The sequence below is a fragment of the Panthera tigris genome, chromosome B3 (assembly GCF_018350195.1).
Source record: "Panthera tigris isolate Pti1 chromosome B3, P.tigris_Pti1_mat1.1, whole genome shotgun sequence".
Lineage (NCBI taxonomy): Eukaryota > Metazoa > Chordata > Mammalia > Carnivora > Felidae > Panthera > Panthera tigris.
Genome location: NC_056665.1, coordinates 73960611 through 73975057, shown reverse-complemented (window position 1 = coordinate 73975057; position 14447 = coordinate 73960611).

The following is a 14447-nucleotide window of genomic DNA, read 5'->3' as shown; positions in this document are numbered from 1 at the left end:
CAGATACCGTGAGAGGAAGGGCCAATGAACAAGCATGCAGTCAGACAGTCCTGTCTCCTCTGCAGAGACCACCTTCCACTGCATCCATAGAGATTTTTTTTTTAATGTTTATTTGAGAGACACAGAGTGCAAGCAGGAGAGGGGCAGAGAGAGAGGGAGACACAGAATCCAAAGCAGGCTCCAGGCTCTGAGCTGTCAGCACAGAGCCCCATGCAGGACTTGAACTCACAAACCACGAGATCATGACCCTGAGCCAAAATCGGATGCTTTAACCGACTGAGCCACCCAGGCACCCCCCTACTACATCTATAGAGATTTTTCTTTAAAAGAATTTTGTAGTGCCAGGTTATCTTCAACCTGAAAAAATTCAGAGGGTCAGTACTAGATAAGGTTGTGAAGGGCAAAAGAGAGACTGCCCTTGGCAGAAGTGTGATTCTGTACAGAGAAGTGAGAAGTGGCCGGTCTCAGTGTCTGCAGGCCTGGGTCTCAGAGTGAGCAGCCTAAGCGTGTGTCTCAGGGAGCGTGGCTAGGCCGGGAAACGCACAGGGTGTTTGGCCTGGGAGCTACTGAATCCTCACAGCAAGGCTGAAGTCCTAGAGATGGGCAGTTCACCGGCATCCCCTTTGGTGCCAGCTCCACAGCCAAGGACTTGGTAAATAGCAGGGCAGTTTTGCTGGCAGTGCATGCCCCCAACATCTAGGAAGGAACATGAATCGGAACAAATACACAATAGGTGGGAGGAGAGGTTCCGGCCAGACCTCCTGGGCTGTGGAGGATGAACCTGCTCACTTCTAGGCCCTGCTCAGACCTTTCTCCCAATCTGCCCCTGGGAAGTACCAAGGAACAAAATCTGAGCAGGAGCTGGGTGAAGCCTGGGCTTAAAGAAAAGTCAGCCAGGCAGAGGCCATGTTTGCCCATGTTTCCTTGACCCAGAGAGAGGAGCTTCCGGGCCAGGTCGAGGAAACTGGGCTGCAAAGCCCTGAGGCCGGATCCCTGCTGTACCAGGAACCGGCCAACCTAGGGCTCGATTTCCTCATCTGCCACATGGAATATGTGGGCTCTGCTATAGTCAGTCACAAGAGTGTTTTGTAGGGACACTAAGAGCCTATACTGCCCCCTGGTGTGAATTTCCTTTCCTTTCCTTTTTTTTTTTTTCCTGTTTTTCCCCTCATGTGAATTTTAAAAAGAACTCTCTAATGTACACTACAGCTCCACAGAAGCCTGACTTGGTAAATACAAATGTTAAAGACATCTCCTTCCTTCCGGCAAATGTAGTGCCTGGTTACAGTGCGTGGCTCAGCAGGGAGAGCGTAGACTGGATTTCAGCCCCGGCTTGTCCCTGGGTTTGATTCTCTTGCATGGTGAACAGCCTCATAATCATATGTAGTCGTCCTGGGGTTGTGGGGACTGGATGAGATAAGGGCAATGAGCATAATTTTAAATGTGGGCAGGATGGCATTCAATACATTTGAATTTTAATACAACACAGGATTAGTATTCACTTCCCCTACACCATGGCATCTACCACACCGCCCTTTCCAAAGCTCCCCACTCACTGTTTGAGGTGAGCAGTGGTGATCAGCACCACAGAGCCTTCCCTGTGAGGAGACAGACAGGTGTGATGAGGTAGAAGGTAGGCATGACCGAGAAGCCCAATGCTTCCAGAAAATGGGCTCCCAAGTGCTGAGGAGGCAGAACTGAGGCATGAGAAGAAGGGAGAGTGGAGATGGTGCCAGGGTCTCTGGGGAGGTAGGACCTGGGAGGGTGCTGCCACAGTTTCCCTGGCTGGGAAACCCAGGACTCGCTGGAACCAGTCTAAGCAGAGATCAATAAGCAGCTAGATCTCTGGAGAACAGATCCAGGAACATGGAGCCAGCCATGTACAAGGTCAGAGTAGCCCCAGGGAAGGCCACTCCCATAGGAGGGAAATGCATGTAGAGTCACCCAAGTTCCAAATCTGAATTGAGAGCAAGAGCAGGAACTGGTTGCTGACGGTCACAGGAAGCGATGAAGAGCAAAAGTAGGGAGAAAGTTGGCGAGCAGGGGAAATACTTCCTCTGGCCTCTTTGGAGGGGTTAAGCACTCTGGGTTATACCATGAGGCCCCTGTCTCTTGCAGCTGCCTCTGCCATTCTCAAGGACAGAGCACATCAAAGATGACCAGGGGCTCCTCTGTGGGTTTGGAATCTTCCCTCCACGTTCCCTCCAAATGTTCCCTTTCACTGTGTTGGCCACATCCCCTGGGGACCCTAAAGATGTGGTTCAGGAGGTGACAGGAGACGGGTCTGGCATCCAGACCTGCTATCTTTGGGCTAATCTACTCAGTGGCCCCTTCTCCAAGGGTCCCCTTGGCGTAGAGGAAATCAAGGCAGTCACCCCAACTCCATGGACCCTCCCTACCCTTACCTCCTCTTGTCCATGTATGGCAGCAGCCAGCTCAGCAGCGGGACTGGGCTTTCACCTTCATGTCTGGGATCTGAAATCAGAGGAGGGGGCAGAGGGGATCTGTGAGGTACCCTGGCCTCTCTGTCCTGCAATTCCACAGGCCAGATTGGCTGTGGAAGGGAGCTGGGGGTGTGCACTGCTCTTCTCCATGTGGCCCCAGAGTGGAAGAAAAGAAGGGGGCTGAGGGGCCTGCTCTGTCCACCAGCAATTCTTAGCCTAAGAACCCCCTCACTGTTATTCACTGCACAGATTCTCTGCAGGGCACATCACTCTCCAGAAAAGCACATCAGTGAAAATAGTATCAGGAAAGGACATTAGGAAAGCTGGTGTATTAACGTCTGCTTTCATAAGGAGAGTGAGAATTCACACTGTGTAAATACCAGTTCTGTGTGGGGCACTGTTCAAGGCTGGTGATGAAATTTGAGTGTCCTATAGAAGCTGGAGGCTGGGCAGAGGAGGGTGAGCAAGAAGCTAAACCAAGAAAGCCAGGGAATGTGAGAACTGAACAGAGAAGGTGGGTCAGGGTCTAAGGACAGAACAGCAGGGCTGGTCAGAAGAACAAGACTCCATGAGGAGGAAATGGCTCACCCTGACCACGGACCCATCACTACTGACAGGGTCTGGAGAGGGGGTGGGCCAGGACTGTGCAGACCCCCCTTCAGGGGGCCCTCAGACAGCAGGAGCAACAGGAGCCCCTAGAATGCTTGGTGGGCTCCAGTGGGATAGCAGGTGTGGATGGGGGTCCCTCCTCTCTGCTGTGTCTGTGGATGGGTAAGGCGTCCCTGGGACAGCCAGGGTAGATCAGAGAGAGTGTCAGTGAGTCCAGACTGAGACAGCCTCAGAACCCTGAGGCAACAGAGAAGCTCTGGCCCACAGCAGGGTGTGTCCCTTCAGATCTTGGAAGAGATCTGCAGTATCATTGGCCACCTGGGCAGACTGACCCAGGTGCGCTCCACCCAACGGAACCAGGGACCGTGGGCTCCCAAGATACACGGGTAGCAGCTGGGAACACTGCAGGTGTGTGAGCAGAGATGGGAGACAGGGAGAACCTCCCAGCTCCATGCTCCCCAGGCCTCAATTTGTCCCATACTTGCCCATGGCCTCCAGGGTACCCCCACACCAGGGGGTTGACCTCAGTGTTACACACCCCCACAGTGCTCCTGGGCCTGGGGCGAGGCAGAGGAAGCACAGAGGATGAGGAAGAGTCGAAACTCTGGACCAGAAACCTTCTCCTTCCCTCCACAGTCATCTGAGAAGGCTCCCTGTCGGATGGGTCCTAGAACACTGAGCAGCATTTCTGCAGCCTCCAATGGGGCCTCATGCTGATTTCTCTCACCCTAACACTTAACTCTGAGAGAAAAATGGACAGTGCCTAAGTCACCACCTTGTACTTGACCTGAGCTCCGTGTTGCCAGCCCTGCTGGGCTCTCTCCTCTCCCCCTCTGTCCTTCCAGGCAGACGGCTCTTCTTAACTCTCCCTCGTTTCTGAAGATCTTCACTCTCCAAGCCCCATACACCTGGAGTCTCTTCTCTGAAAAACATATCTGGACAATCCCCACTCCCGCAGTGACCACGATGGGCTCCCCAACCTGGCATCTCCCTTGGTCCAGCCCACAGACCTGCCCCTGTCACGGACGTCGTCCCAGCTTCACTGGGCTTCCAGTGTCGGTTCCCTGCAGTGTCCCCCAGGTGCAGAGCCACAGTGGTGGTTAGGAATGTGGGTTTGGGAGTCAGGCAGACCTTGGTTCAAAATTATCCCTGCCACTTAACCTTTGCACGTCTGTTTCCCACCATAAAGCTGTTATAACAACATTGAGTGCTTCACATACTAATGTGACAGGGTGTTAGTATATGCCTGGCACATAGTAAATATTCAAAAATATGTTAAGAAGAGGAGCATTTTAACTTAGAGCCCTCCTCCCCCAGACTGGATCTGTGTGTTTTCATCTCAACCCCCAGGCCCCTGTGGCCCCTCACCATGGCCATCAGCTGCTCCCAGCCTTTGTCCTTCCCCACGTGGCACACAATGCCCACCACGCTCAGCCCCTCCCCCTGCAGTGCCGCCACTGCCCGGTCCACGTTCTGCTGCTTCCGGCTGCTGACCACCACATGACCCATCCCAAGCCATGTGCAAAACCCCTCCCACCCTCCTCCTGGGATCCTGATCTTAATACATTCTTCTGCGTCCCAGCCTCCAAATCTTTTGAGCAGGAAAGAGGAACTAACATTTACAGGCCTTCACACCGTCCTATTATCCACTCTACCATAAAGGCGTTATTATCCAATTACTATCATATTTTACAGAAGTGGTTAAGTAAAGTCAAAATTGCTCAGGTAAATAAACGTGGAGCCCATTCAAATCCAGGTCTGAGTCCGAAGCACCTGCTCTTTCCACCTTCTTACTTGGCTCCTGGGATACAGGAGAGTTTAATGAGAGGGCTCACCCTTGGAAAGATGATGATTACCAGAGCTGGTGATGGAATGGGGGGATTCGACAGGGACGTGGGAGAAGGGAGTTGATGGCAGAGCCCACCCTGTAATGGGGACACTGCATCCTTTGGTACACGCCAGCCAGAGTCTCCCATTTACTCACCCCTTTGTGGGCCCAGTGACCACAGCCACTTTATCAGCCAGCACACCACTCCTGCCTGCCCTGCTGCTGTGCATGCTCACTGAGAGAGAGGCCAGGGAGCAACGAAGAGCCCTAAAGTCCATGACGCAGCCCCAGGCATGGTGGACAGTTGTCAGGCCTCCCTCTTGCTGAACCCAACCCCAGGAAGGCAGTTGGCATGTTGGAAGCTGTGTCTTTATGGTGGTGTCTCTGTGGTATCTCCTATGGATCCCCTAAACTCCCTGCAGTCTCACAGGGAATGTGCAGAGTGGTCCTCAACCCAGCCCTCAGACCAGCTTCCCACTTCTCAGTGGACCACTCCATCATCAGAGCAAACATTGTCACACCCAAGTGGTTCTTGTTTAGAGGGTCACCAAAGTCCCATGCAAGGAGCAGAGCTCACTTCCTCATTCCTTGCCCCTCACCCCCCCACCCCCGCATTACCTGACCACGTCCCTTGTTCTGCTTATCTCTCATTTCTATCCTTCCTCTACATTGTGTAGCCACCGCCCCAGCCCCAGTCTTCATTTTCTCCTCATGTTATGGCAACTTCCTCTTCCCACCATCCTCACCTCAGCCCGGACCCCAGACGTGTCTTCTCTATGGGCCTCAGGGCCACGTTATCCCCTCCTCTCTGATGGCCCTCATCCAGCTGTGGACAAAGCCCAGCCACTCCCCTTGGCTTGTAGACTTTCCTAGGGGTGCTCCAGGAAGCCCTCCAGGCCTCTCTTCCCTACCCCCACCCCCACTGACCCCAGGCCATGCCCTTGGAACAGCTCAGGCCCATTGCTCCAAGATCCTACTGGGAGTTTGCTGTCCTTCTGACAGCCTTGTCTCAAAACAAGTCTCCCTCCTAATGCCGCCCTGGCTCCACTCCCTCTCCTTCCAGTTTCCCCTGCCTCCTGGAGAAGATTGGAAAATAGTAATAACGATAATAATGGCTCTCTTCTATTGAGCATTTTCCCTGGGAGGGGCCGTCGTGCTAAGCATTCCACATGCATTTTCTTCTGTCATCTTCTCCTTGGTCCTGTGAGGTAGACATTGTTATTATCCCTCCCATTTCAAAGATGAGGATACTGAGGCTCAGAGAAGTTTGCTAACTTGCTCAAGCTCTCAAAGCCATAAGGGGAGGAGCACTGACTCAGCCAGAGGCCAGTCAGAATTCAGGTTCAATACGTCCTCTCACTCCTGGCAGTGCAATCCTTGGGTCGACCTTTCCTGAAGACCTACAAATGATCTTTCTATCCTTGTTACCCTAAGAAGTCACTTACTTTTGAACTGTAGAACACTTGTGGGTAAAAAAAAAAAAATCTATCAAAATCCTTATAAAATTTCATTTAAAGGGTTGACTGATATTTCTAAAATCTATTTAAGCCATTTTTTAGTTTGAAGAAGCATCTATTCTTTTGTACCATTCAACTCCTGCTTCTTAAGAAACCAGGCTCAGTCTTTTGTCTGTGAGATTCAACAGGTGGTGCCTGGGGAGAAGCAACATAAAAGCCTCCTCTCTGCCCTTGGGACATGTATGGTCTCATTTGATCCCATGGGAAGTGATTAACAATAACGTGACAATAACTAGTCAGATGTCCAAATGTCTAGTGTAAGGGCCAAGTGTGACCCCCCAGGGATGGAGGGCAGGAAGGGACTATGCAGGAAGAGGCTTGAGGAAAGAGCAGGATATATTTTGGTGGAGAGGGCTGTGGGGCCCTCCAGGCACCATTCACTTGTAGAATGGTGAGGTGGGAATGTTCACCAGCTAGGACAGAGGAGTGGGTGCTGTGGGCTGAATGTCTTGTGTCCCCCCACAAGTCATATGTTGAAACCTACCCCAACATGATGGGATCAGGATGTAGTGCCTTTGGGAGGTCATAGGATTAGACAAGGTCATAGGGTAGAAACCCTCAAGAATGGGATCAGTGCCCTTGTAAGACTCATGGAAGAGCTTGCTTCCTCTCCCTGCTCTCTGAGGATATGAGACGTCAGTCCCCTGCAGTGGGGAGGTAGGCCCTCGCTGGAACCCGACCACACTAGCCCCAGATCTCAAGACTTGTAGCCCCCAGAATGGTGAGAAATACATTTCTGCTGTTTTTAATCAGTCCCGTTTATGGTATTTTGTTATAGCACCTCGAACAGACTAAGTAAGGCATGATCCTTGTCAGGGAAGCGCTGATCTCCTTCAGTGTGATAAATGACAAATCATCATACTCAAAATTTATTCTAGGTTCCAGTTAATAGAAGTGGCTAATCACTCTTCTTCTATAGTCCATCTTTTATACATTTAATTTTCTTCCCCATTCTGGATGGTCCGTCCTAGTCTTTTACAGTGCTCTCAAGAACCCTGCCCAGGAGGAAAGCTACACTTGTCATATAACAAGTTTATTGTCTGAAAATGGTCATGGGACCCCACTCTTGGCTGCCTGGACAAATTGCCAGCTGGGACCAAAGACTCCCCCTTCCCCGGTGGGAAATGTGCGATGTTTTCTGACGCTGAACTTGTGGTTTTTTCCAACACCAAACATTTGTCATTCTTCCACACCAATCTCCAGTTCTCTGACACCAACTGTGTGTCCAACAATTCAATCCAATTTTGACACGAACAGGAGTTAGCACAGACCCTACAAGGTAAGGACTCGGCCCCACCAGACTGCCCCACTTCAGATGCCAGCTACAAAGAGAGGGACCAAGAATGACTCCAGAGTCTGAAGCATGGGCAATTGGAAGAATGACATCACCATCATCTGAGGTAGAGAAAACTGCAGCTAGAACACGTTTGGGGGAAACAGGAGGAATTTGGTCTGGAGACCGTATTAGTTATCCAATTTCCACATAACAAAATACACTGATATCTGGTGACTTCGGACAAAATCATTTATTATCTCAGAGTCTCATGGGGCAAGAATTCAGGAGTGGCTAACCTGGTGGTTCTGGCTCGGGTGTTCTTATAAGGTGGACGTCAGGATGTCAACAGCCTCTCTGTCTCATACCTCACATCCACTCTGTCAGGAAATCCTATTGATTCTACCCCTCTCTCTCTATCGAAGTGTAATACTGTCACCACTTGCACTGCTACCAGCTGGTGGGAGCCACCGCTAGCTCTTTCCCTTCTATCCTAGCCTGCCTAAAGTCCCTCCTCGACACAGGGGTCTAGTTATCCTTAAACACATCAGCCAGAGCACATGATTCCTTTTCTTTCTTTCCTCCCTCCCTCCTTCCCTTTTCTTTCTTTTTCTTTTTCTTTTTCTTCTTCTTTTTCTTTTTCTTTTTCTTTTTCTTTTTCTTTTTCTTTTTCTTTTTCTTTTTCTCTTTCTTTCTTTCTTTCTTTCTTTCTTTCTTTCTTTCTTTCTTTCTTTCTTTCTTTCTTTCTTTTAAATGTTTATTCTGAGAGAGAGAGAAAAGGCATGTGTAAGTGGGGGTGGGGCAGAGAGCAAATCCCAAGCAGGCTGCATGCCACCAGCACCAGCACAGAGCCCAAAGCGGGGCTCTAATCCCTGAACTGTGAGATCATGACCTGAGCTGAAATCAAGAGTCAGACACTTAACCAAATGATCCACCCAGATACCCCCAGGTGATTCCTTTTCTTGAAGACTTGCAGTTTTATCATTCAGGGTCGAAGTCTGTCTTAGTCCACTTGGACTGCTATAACAAAATTACCATTGACTAGTGGTTTCTAAGTGACAAAACATTCATTTTCTGCCATCTGGGATGCTGGGAAGTTCAAGATCAAGGTGCTGGCAAATTTGGTGTCTGGTAATGGCTAGCCTGCTGGTTCATAGACAGCTTTCTCAGGCTTATTTCATAAGGGCACTAGTCCCATTCATGAGGGTGAGGGCTCTACCCTCATGACCTGAGGACATCCCAAATGCCTCACCTCCTCATACCATCAACTTGGGGTTCATCTCAACATATGAATTTTGAGGAGACACAAACATTCACACCATAGCAGTCCAAATCCTTACCATGTTCTAGAAGGGTCTAAATGTACTGTGCTGTCTCCTTAACTTCTCTGACTTCATTGCTACTATCCTCCCAGCCACACTGGCCTTGTGTTCCTCAAACATGACAAACATACTTCTGCCTTAAGGCTTCTTCATTGACTGTTCCCTCTTCCTGAAATGCCATTCCCCAAGATATCTTCACACTTATCACCTTCCCCTTCTGCAAGTCTTTGCTTAAATGTCACTTCTCAATGAAGCCAAGCCTGGCCACTCTATATTCCTCTCTCCTTCTAGCGCACTGGATCCCTCTTAAACCGCTTTACTTTTTCTTTTCCACTATACTATATTTCCAACATACTATTTAATTTACTTATTTATAATGTCTCCTGTTTATTGTCTATATCTCCTGCTAGAAAGTAAGCTCTTTGTCTTATTGACTGATATATCCCAAGTGCCTAGAACAGTGACTGACACAGAGTATGCATTCAATAAATATTTGTTGAATGAATAAGTGAATGAATAAATGAATGGGCCAATCTACATATTCCTATACAAGAGCTTTCTGTATTTGTGCACTTTTAATCTAAAGCTCTCAATTTCAGTTATTTCAAACTTGTATACCTCAGGGAGAAAAACTTAAGAATGCTCCTCAGCACCTAACATTAGGGCCCACTAACTTCCTGCACTGACCTTCAGCAAGCAGGAATGCTAGGAAGTCAAGGGCAGGAGGGAAATCATGATCCTTAGATTCTCAAATTCTCAAATGCTCAAGCTAAAAGGCTAGCAGAAGAGGGGCATCTGCGTGGCACAGTTGGTTGAGTGTCTGACTCTTGATTTTGGCTCAGGTCATGATCCCAAGGGTCTTGGGATCAAGCCCCACATCAAGCTCCACACTGAGCATGGAACCTACTTAAGATTCTCTCTCTCTCTCTCTCTCTCTCTCTCTCTCTCTCTCTTTCTCTCTCTCTCTCTCCCCCCCCTCTTCTGCCCCCCCCCAAGTGCATGTGTGTGCATGTGAGCATGCTTTTCTCTCTCTCTCAAAAAAAAGCAGGGCTGGGGGGTGGGGCGGGGCTAGCAGAAGCTGCCCCTGATGCAGGTGAGATAGAGTGAGCCTCTGCAGTGTGGACTGGGAGTTTCAGGAAATTAATGACAAAGTGTTATGGCAAGAAGAGATAAGAAACCGCTGTATCCATAGTTTCACACATCCCTGATCCCAAATGGCATGAAATAGAAAAATGTTGGCAATGGAACTACAAGGTGAGCCACATATTATTATTTCAATATGTAATCAATGTAAAAAGTTATTAATGATACAATTTACTTTTTTTCATACCAAGTCTTTGAAATCCAGTATGTAGTTTACATTTACCCCAGTTCTGAACTCATACTGGCCACATTTCAAGCACTCACTAGGCACATGTGGTTAATGACTATCCTATTGAATAGTACAGATATAGAACATTTGTCAGACCAGGACAATATATGAGATGTGTTCCTGTTGTGGTCCAGAAAAATGTGGTCAACGTTGCTATAACTCACCCTTCTGAGAGTTTTGAAACGGAGAACACTCTGTATCCATGGGCATCCACATAGATTGAATACTATATCCCAAATCCAGATCTATGCCTATGGAGGAGTTGTTCTCGTCTCCTGGTGTTCAGTGACAGGTGATCTAAAAGAACTGCAATAGCACAGAGAAACCTGCATGCTCTAAGCACACACGTATATTGTCTAATTGTTAAAATTAGAGTAAATCTGGAAAGACCTAAACTCTTTGCTAGCAATTATACGAACCTTAGCACCCCACCCAAGACTGCAATTCAAAATATAAAATATAGCTATATGTACCAGTAACTTTATCATTTTTAACAGCAGATAAATGCAAATAACCTTAATTCCTAATAACAGGGAAATGTTGGATATTTTTCCTTAATGAGATATTAGACAAACATTTATTATTTTTTTATTTTTGAGAGAGATAGAGAAAGGGGGAGAGCTGGGGAGGGGCAGAGAGGGAGGGAGAGAATGAATCCCAAGCAGGCTCCATGCTGTCAGCACAGAGCCTGATGTGGGGCTCAATCTCATAAACCTTGAGATCATGACCTGAGCTGAAACCAAGAATCAGATGCCTAACCGACTGAGCCACCCAGGTGCCCTGTATTTATTATACAGACATTTAAAATGAAGTTTTAAAATATGTATAATAGTATGGGGAAAATACTTAACTTAAAATACTAAGTGGAAAATCAAGACACAAAATTATGTTTGCAAATATTGGACTAAAATTATATTAAGACAAAAAACAGATACAGGAAAAAAGCAGAAAGTAAATATATCATAGTGAGATGACAATAAATTAAACCATACTTCTGCTTGTCTCTCCACATGAAATCACTAGATATTGTGGAAAATATTAAGAGAACAAAGAAAAAATTGGGAAAATTAATAAAAGGAAACCTCACTAAAGGAGAGTCAGGAGGCCAGAAGGGAAACTCTCAGCCCTACCACTCACGGACAATTGTAGACACCAACAGGAAGAGACTTACCTTGCAAGCCTATGCTACTTTACAACCCCACCAGAAGGAAGATTTTCTTTTCCCCCCGGTAATGGTGCAGCCAATGAGAGACAGTCACAACTCAGCCAATGAGAAGCCACGATACTTCCAACTGCTCCCAACTCCCCCCTTTCCTGTATAAAAGAGTGTTCCTCTCTTGTTCCTGGGATTTGCCGGTGGTTTTGTAGTAGTTTACATGTCTCGAGTTGCAATTCTCTACTATTCCTGAATAAACCCACTGTTGCTGATAAAATAACTGGCAGTTTTATTTTTAAGGATAACAAAATCAATAGAAGCACATATAAATATGAAGTGGTGTTCTTGATGATCTAGAATTTGTGAGGAATGAGGAGCCATCTTAAAGATGGAACCATAGTCCCAAGTCCCAGAAAAGAGGACTCTGTCAAAAGGTGAGAAGGTTATGGTGCTCGGAGCCAGGAAGCAGCAGACATGGGAGGCAGCAGGTGAGGCCAGTAGTCAGGGTGACTGTGCAGATGCTGTATTGGAAGGATGTTTCTTCTCTAGTCTCTGCCCTTCTGCCAGGCAGCCAGGAGCACAGGTGTCAGTTCCCATGTAAGAATGAGAAGGGAAGGGCACTGATCCAATAAATCAGAAGTCAGGAAAGAGGGAACAATGCCTCTGTAATCAGAAACACAAAAGAAATGTTCAGGAACCAGTTGTAATACATTAATAATCACAATAAAGGCAAATGAATTGAATTAATAGATTGAAAAGAAGAGCCTGTCAAATTGTATTTAAAAATAATAATTGTACGCAGTTTACAAAACATATACCTAAAACAAAATGATGCAGGACATTTGAAAAGGAATAGGGAAAGATAACTATGTAAAATGCTAACCAAAAGAAAGCAAATAGAAATGTTAAAATCCGAGAAAACAGAATTCAAGGCAAGAAGCACTAAAAAGGGACAAATAAGGATAGTTGTTTGTATTAATAAAAGGTACACCCCCAAGGTAATATGTTACGAATCTTTTGGGACCTGGCAGTGTAACTTCAAAGTTGTTAAATCCCAATCTTAGCAGATTAATTTAACACACCTATCTCTGAAATTAATAGTTCAAATTTTAAAAAGGCTATAGATTAATGTGATCCAGAAATGGAAACACATATGTAATTAAAATTTTTCTGACAGCTACATTAAAAAACAAAAGAAACATATGAAATTTAATGTTTTATTTAATTATATCCAAAATGTTACCATTTAAATATATAATGAATATAAAAATGATTCATTTTGCATACTGAGTCTTGGAAACTAGTCTGTATTCTATGCTTAAAGCCTGTCTCATGGGGTGCCTGGGTGGCTCAGTCAGTTGAGCGTCAGACTTCGGCTCTGGTCATGATCTTGCAGTTCATGAGTTCAAGCCCCATGTCAGGCTATGTGCTGACAGCTTGGAGCCTGCTTCATATTCATAGTGGGAGAGCCCCAAGTGGGAATAAGTGCAAAGTTAGGAGAGGAAAATGGTAATGATGGGAAGATTTTAGAAGTTATGTGAGTCCCACATCAGGAGTGTCATTTCATGTTCAAGCCACCAACACAACCGTAATTCTCTATTTCACTCACTGCATGTTTGTAAAGACTATAACTACTTATTTCAGTTGGTAACATACTCATCTGTATTTCTGACATTTGACATTAAATGCCTTTGAGACAGTGACTGCTTTTTGTGTGTGGTGTTAGCACCACACCCAGAACATTGTTATGCACTTCTAGGTGCTTAACAGATTAACAGAACTAACTACAATTCAGTGAAAGGGGCCCTCTTGTTCTCTGCAGAAACACCAATCAATGTACCTTCATATGCAATGAAATTTTCCAACACCTTCTGCTTGAATATCTAGTTTTTCTAAGTTTGCGGTTGGTCCTAGTGTTCTGTGATGGTTTGTTTAATTTTATAACCAAGTATTAAGTAGATATTACAGTAACATACTTACAGGGTACAAAATATTTTACCATGAAACCCATGTTTGTTTTTGGTTTTGCTGTTTTTACCGTTAATATTGTACCCTGAGCAGTCTTCACAGCATTCGACAGTCTTAAAAAATAATGGTTTTTAGAAGATGTATATGCCACCTCATAAATGATCTGCAATTAGCAATTTCCCTATTGTTGAATTATTTACATTTTTTTCAGTTTTTCCTTATTACATATATGCTGTGCTCATCTTTGTTGATAAAGCTTTGCTTCTCCACCTAATTAAATCTTTAGGCTAAAGACAGATAAGTAGAACTTCTAGGAGACAGGTATGAATAGTTTAAAGTCTTGAAGCAGCTGTCCAACTACTTTTCAGAAAGCCTGTACCATTTTATCCTTTAAAAATTTTCCTTTAATGTTTATTTTTGAGACAGAGACAGAGCATGATCAGGGGAGGGGCAGAGATAGAGAGGGAGACACAGAATCTGAAACAGGCTCCAGGCTCTGAGCTGTCAGCACAGAGCCCTACGCAGGGCTTGAACCCAGGAACTGTGAGATCATGACCTGAGCCGAAGTCGGATGCTTAACCAATTGAGCCACCAAGGCGCCCCATGTACCATTTTATCCTTAACAGCAGTGAAAACAGGAAACAGGACCCATTTCCTTTACTATTTGTAACACTGGCTATTCAAATTTTTCTTATTTTGGTATTGATGTGCACAGAAATTCAGAGTATGCAAGCCCAGTATGGTCATGTCTGGGTTACATGGCCTTGCAAAAGTCACTAGGCTGCCATTGTATTGGGGGCATAAACGTTCATAACTGTTGCAGCTTCTTCAGGAACTGTAAAATTTTATCTGTTGAAAACATCCTTCCTTAAACACATTGTCTTCTAGCATCCATTATTGCTGACAAATCTGATGCCAATCTAATTCTTATTTTTTGTAAACTACTTACTCTTCTTTC